Raw genomic sequence first — 5,963 nt, 5'->3', positions numbered from 1 at the left:
ATAACATAAACTTTATATTTTAAAATATTAACATATCTGAAATAGCTAAACTGGAACGACTGAAAGAAGTGAGATATTTAAATATGCTAAACTTTTTCCTTTTGTTATTTTGAAAATAAATGTGTTTTATTATAAAATTACAAATGAATCCAACTTCATAAAACTCTTTACATTGTTGTTCTTATATTTACAAATCTCCTTCTTTAGCTTAAGCCTATTGCTGTGAAGCAACTTAAATATTGAAATGTAACAATTCAGTTTTCATTTTATTTTATTTTCTAATAAAGTTAGGTAAATTAACAATATTTAAAATAGGAATATCTAATATAAATATAAAATAAGTATGTGATTATAAATATAAATACATAACTACTAAAACAAACATTTAATATTTATAAGTATAAATAAAATAAATATGTATTTTATGCATATTTTACATATATAACCTACTTTGGTAAAATATATTCCATATGAGCTATGGCAGATATAACTAAGGGCTTATATTTTGTCTGCTTTGCAACATTTCCTGTGTTACAGATTTTTTATTTGGAGGAAATGTTACGAATGTTTTATTTGGGGGAAGTGTCTTGTTTAGACACAGTGAAGAAGTATGAAGAGAGGACAATTACTTCCCCAAATGGTTTGATATGACAGTAAACATTGTATCAGTGCCATCTACAGCATCATTTCAGAACCAAAGGTGGCAAGAAACAACCGGAAAATATAAGGTCTTCTGCAAAAATCAAGAAGACTCAGCTTCCCCTCGTTTTCCAGACTGGGCACTCCAGGTGTTACACTTTGGGATTAAAGGAAAGAGTGATTATGGAAGGCTATACAATTTGCTGATACTTGTGTTACTTATCTAAGAGATCAGCTGCTTAAAAATTAGGCCATTTAATTTGTTTCCAACGCAGTGAGTTAATAGAGGAATCTGTTGCCAATGGAAAGAGTGCATGTGTGCTAAGAAGAAAGGGAGGAGAGAAAATGGGAAACTCTTGGTAAGAGCATAGACTAGATTCATGCAAAACTGTGTTTGTTTTTTTTCCCTCTGTCACTAATTAGCTGAAAAATCTTGAGTTTCAGTGCTGCAACTGGAATATGGGGCCAACTTAGGGCAATGCATATAACAGTTGTTGTAGCTAAATGAGATGATGCTTGTAAAGTCCTAACACAATCTGTTACATGACAGTAGAAATATCAGGTGTTTTAACATTCTTAGCTCTTTTTCAGTCTTGTGTTAAGGTAATCTGTTGGAACTTTAACTGTTAGAGTTGCAAGGTGAGCATGAGTATGGTTCATTTTCTCCCTCACTGAAGGGTTAAGTAGTGTTTGAAAAAGGTTATACATAAGAAGGAGAAAGAAAGAAGGAATGACCTGCCATTCTGCTATTTTGCTGAGCAGATGGTGCAGGATTCCCTTTCCAAGCCAGGAGATCTTAGGAGTAAGTCAGTAAACAGTCAATAACAGTTCGAAAAGAGTCAGTGAAAAGTCAGTAAACAGAAATAGAACCAGAGTTCAGGATGTTAGGTTTCTCAAACATGTTTAAGCTGATGACTATGGATTTTGGTCATGGAACAGGTGTTTTTTTGTTTTTTTTTTTAAGGAGGTTAGAATGAAAGTTCAGAATATTTTTGCCTCTTTGAACTTAGAATCAATCAATCATTTCTAGCTGCAAAAATGTCTTTTGGTAAGATGTTCCCTGTAGCTCTGTGAACTTTGAGTTTTTTCAACATCAGAGCTTCTCATCTTGTAACTAAATGTCTAGTGTCCATGGTTTTTAGTATTTTGCTCATGAATTAAAATTGGAGAAACAGTGATTGAAGTGGGATGAAGAATATGTTCTGTATATTAATTTCTTATATCATACCCAGGGCTTCCTAATGCTAATTAAACTCTACTGTTACTCTTAAGTAAAGAGAAAACTCACAAGTCAAAAAGAGTAATAGAGGAAGAAGTACTTCCAGATGGGGTAGTAATGACATCCTAAAATCCTCTCTTCCATAAAATCAAAAAGAACACTGGAAAGCTTTAAAAAATCAACATGTTCAGAATTCTGGAAATTGACCAATGGCTTACAAAAACTGGAGGAGAGTTTATTCAAGAAAAATGGCTGAATCTCACTAAGAAGAGTGAGCTTTGTGATGTTTAACTTGCCTTAGCTTTTGAAAATCAGTGTCTCTGCAATCTCAGTGAACACCAGCAGCTAGCAGCCACTGGGGAAGCCAGATAGGTTTGAAGCAATACAAAATGTCCCATTCTTGGAAAACTGTCACAATGTGACCCATCTGGCAACTCTTATGAAAAACCCCACTCACAGGGCTTGTCTTTTTTTGCCTGACTGAAATCTTGCTCAGTGAGGAAATACATTTCCCAAAGGCTTTACAGAGGCTGCCTGTTGTAGTAATACCACTTGGGCCAAACAAAAGGATTGTCAAAACCCTGAAGACGAAAATCTGTGGAGAAAAATGTCCATGTGGGGTTTGAAAACCTCCAGCATATTTCTAGAGACCTAGAAGCCCATGCACATGGGCAGGGCTTTGTTCATAACCAAGAAAGACCTTAGAAGGCCCTAATATCTTACTTCTTGTTGATATCAAGGCTCTGTGCAAGCAGAAAATGAAGTCAAAGCCACAGTGGTAGCTGCCGGAGGAATGAAGGCTTGCATCTGCACTAAAACAGCACCACTAGGCAAAAGGTAGGAGACATTGTTTCAAGGCATTAAGGAATCCAATCATATTTTTTTTCCAGTTTTATTGAGATATAATTGAGCTAAAGCACTGTATAAGTTTAAGGTGTACAGCATAATGATCTGACTTACGTACATCATGAAATGATTATCCCAATGAGTTTAATGAACATCCATCATGTTCTATAGATACATTAAAGAAATAGAAAATTTTTTCCTTGTGATGAGAACTTTTAGGATTTACTCTCTTTACAACTTTCACATATAACATACAGCAGTGTTAATTATATTCATTGTGTTGTACATTAAATCACTAAAACTTATTTATCTTATAACTGAAAGTTTGTACCTTTTGACTGCCTTCATCCAAATCCCCCTCTCCTCACCCCCGGCCTCGCCTCTGGTAACCAAAAATTTGACTTATTTTTCCATGAGTTTTTTTTTGAAGTATAATTGACCTATAACAAAATGTTAGTTCCTGGTATACAACATAGATGAGTCAATATTTTTATACATTTCAAATAATCATGATAATTCTAGTTACAATCTGTAACCATACAAAGATATTACATAATTATTGACCATATTCCCCACACTGTACATTTCATACCTGTGACTCATTTATTTTGCAACCAGAAGTTTGTACCTCAACACCCACACCTGTTTATCTCCTTTCCCCACCCCCCCTTCCCTATAGCAACCACCTTTTTATTCTCTGTATCTATGAGTCTATTTCTGTTTTGTTATGTTTGTTCATTTGTTTTGTTTTTCAGATTCCACATATAAGTGAAATCATACAGTATTTGTCATTCTCTGACTTGTTTCATTAGCATAGTGGAATTGCTGGATCATATGGTAGTTCTATTTTTAATTTTTTGAGGAATCACTATACTGTTTTCCATAGTATATGCACCAATTTACATTCCCACCAAGAGTGTATGAGGGTTCCCTTTTCTCCACATGCTCACCAACACTTGTTATTTATTGTCTTTTTGATATAGTCATTCTGACAGGTGTGAGGTGATATCTCTGTGGTTTTGATTTGCATTTCCTGATGATTGGTGATATTGAGCATCTTTTCATGTGCCTGTTGGTCATCTGTACATCTTCATTGGAAAAATATGTGTGTGTCTTGTTAAAGTCTGTTTTAAAGTCTATTTTGCCTCATATAAGTATTGCTATCCCAGCTTCTTTTCATTTCCATTTCCATGGAATATTATTTTCCATCCCCTCACTTTCAGTCTATGTGTATCTTTCATGAGTCTCTTGTAGGCAACAAATATATGGGTCAGTTTTTGTATCCATTCAGCCACTCTGTGTATTTTGATTAGAGCATTAATTTATTTACATTTAAAGTAATTGTTGATAGTTATGTACTTACCACCATTTTAATAACTGCTTTCTGTTTTGGGGTTTTTTTGGGGTTTTTTTTAGCTCTGTTTTGCTCCTTTCTTCTTCTTTGCTCTTTTCTCTTGTGATTTAATAACTATTTTTTAGTGTTATGCTTGGATTCTTTTCTCTTCTTTGTGTATCTATTACAGATTTTTGGGTTTGGTTATCATGAGGTTTATATATAGCTATACACACACACACACACACACACACACACATATATGTGTGCATACATACACGTGATTACTGTAGGTTTCTGATCATCTAAGAGTCAATTAATTTTAACAATCATGCATTTTTGACTCCCTGAGACAACACGTTCACTGTTTTTGACACCATACTTTATAAATATTGGTTTTGTGTATTCCTTAACTACTTAATTCACAATTCCTTAATTGTGAATATACATAACTTTACTGCCATTTTCTTTTATCCTTTCTACTAGTTCAATAATTGGTTAATTTACTACCTTTACTGTATACTTGCCTTTACTATTGAGATTTTTCCTTTTGTAATTTTCATATATCTAGCTTGGCTTTTACTTTTCTGCTTAGAGAAGTCCCTTTAACATTTCTTATAAAGCTAATTTTGTGGTACTGAACTCTTTTAGCTTTTGCTTGTCTGTAAAAATTTGATCTCTCCCTCAAAGCTGAATGACAGCCTTGCTAGGTAGTGTACTCCTAATTGTAGGCTTTTCCCTTTCATCACTTTAAATATATCATGCCACTCCCTTTTGGACTTCAAGTTTCTGCTGAAAATTCAGCTGATAGCCTTATAGGAGTTCCCTTGGACATATCCTGTTGCCTTTCCCTTGATGCTTTTAATATTCTTTCTTTATATTTCATTTTTATAATTTTAGTTAAAATGTGTCTTGTGTGGTCCTCTCTGTATTGATTCTGTTTGGAACTCTTGGTGCTTCCTGGACTTGGACGTCTGTTTCCTTTGCCAGGGTAGGAAAGTTTTCAGCTATTATGTGTTCTATTATATTCTCTGCCCATTTCTCTCTCTCTTCATCTTCTGGTATCCATATAATGTAAATGTTACTATGTATAATGTTGTCATAGAGGTCTCTTAAACTGTCCTTATTTAGTTTTTTTCTTCTTTTTTCTATTTAGCTTCAGTGGTTTCTATTAATCTGTCTTCAGCTCTCTGATTCATTTCTCTGTATCATCTAATCTACTCTTGATTCCTTCTAGTGCATGTATGTGTGTTTTAATTTAATTTAAGTTATTGTATTCTTCATTTCTGCTTGTTTTTTCTTATATTTTCTAACTCTTTGTTAAAAACTTCTAATTTCTCATTCTATTTATTCCTTCTCCTCCCGAGTTCTTTGAGCATCTTTATGATCATTCTTTACTGGTTAGATTAGTTATCCCTTCTTATGGGGTTTTGTTACTTTATTTGGAACATATTTCTCTGACATCTGATTTGCCTAATCACTGGTTTTATTTCTATGTATTTGTATTTTTCCAGTCTTGGAGAAGTTGCCTCTTGTAGGAGACATCTTATGTGTCCCAGCAGTGCAATCTCTTCTGGTCAACAGAGACATATGCTCTAGGAGTACCCCCTTTGTGGGTTTCATGGATGTTCTCTTGTAACAGGCAGGCTACTGTGGGTGGTCTGACAGACGTGCCTGGCTCCCAGTCTGCTTAGTTGCCAGGCCTTGCCTTGTACAGATGTTGCCAGCCACTGGTGGGTGGGACTGAATCACAAAGAGACTGGATGAGTAGCCTCAGGGGTCCCAGGGATACTGCTTGCCCACTGTTGGATGGATCTTCATTCCAGGGTGGGTGGTTGTGGGGCTGGGTCTACTAGATCTAGTGTCAGCCTTCTGGGGGGTGGCGGTTCCTGATGGGGCTGGCTGTGAGATCCAAGGTGTTCCAAA

This window comes from Orcinus orca, chromosome 17 (genome assembly GCF_937001465.1).
Source record: "Orcinus orca chromosome 17, mOrcOrc1.1, whole genome shotgun sequence".
Classification (NCBI taxonomy): Eukaryota; Metazoa; Chordata; class Mammalia; order Artiodactyla; family Delphinidae; genus Orcinus; species Orcinus orca.
Note: the sequence above shows the minus strand (reverse complement) of the source record.